This window comes from Austrofundulus limnaeus, unplaced genomic scaffold (genome assembly GCF_001266775.1).
Source record: "Austrofundulus limnaeus strain Quisiro unplaced genomic scaffold, Austrofundulus_limnaeus-1.0 Scaffold9649, whole genome shotgun sequence".
In the NCBI taxonomy this organism is placed as follows: domain Eukaryota; kingdom Metazoa; phylum Chordata; class Actinopteri; order Cyprinodontiformes; family Rivulidae; genus Austrofundulus; species Austrofundulus limnaeus.
Genome location: NW_013962051.1, coordinates 1 through 645, shown reverse-complemented (window position 1 = coordinate 645; position 645 = coordinate 1). Strand labels below are relative to the sequence as shown.

The following is a 645-nucleotide window of genomic DNA, read 5'->3' as shown; positions in this document are numbered from 1 at the left end:
GTGTGGGCGTGTTAATCCGGGACAAAGTGCTGACACAGTTGGACCTGTCCCCTCCTCAGACTGATGTTGGACTGAGGTCCAGGAGGACAGGTTCTGACTGACCGCAGAGAGATATTTCATATTTGGAGTCACGCGACTTTTTTCCCTTCCTTTTCTTTTTCTTTAAACGCTTTAATGAACCGCTTTCAAATCCTTTTAAATAACTTGAAAGTGTTCGTCCATCTCCGGACCTGTCCACCCTCCTGAGTAATAATGTGTTTCTGCTCCCAAGCCTGACTCGGGTCCAGCCTTTCCTCGTGCTCGCGGCAGCTCGCGCGCTCGGTGACTGTGGGGGAGCTGTGGGAGAGACGTCGCTTCCTTCCTCGGGGCGATGCAGCGCGAGCGCCTGCTCAAAGTCCTGGTCATCGGCGACCTGGGTGTGGGCAAGACCTCCATCATCAAGCGCTACGTGCACCAGGTGTTCTCCCAGCACTACCGGGCCACCATCGGAGTGGACTTCGCCCTGAAGGTCCTGAACTGGGACCAGCACACGGTGGTCCGGCTGCAGCTGTGGGACATCGCAGGTGAGGCACCCAGCTGCTGAATGTCCAATAAAAGACAATTTGTCCAACAGAATGTCCAGCCAAGATCAGAACAGAACAATGT

The 645-nt window shown here is 54.6% G+C and overlaps 1 pseudogene; it reads left to right on the top strand.

The window, feature by feature from the left end:
- Positions 1-44: 44 nt before the first annotated feature.
- Positions 45-563, top strand: LOC106512652 (ras-related protein Rab-38 pseudogene; annotated as a pseudogene).
- Positions 564-645: the final 82 nt, after the last annotated feature.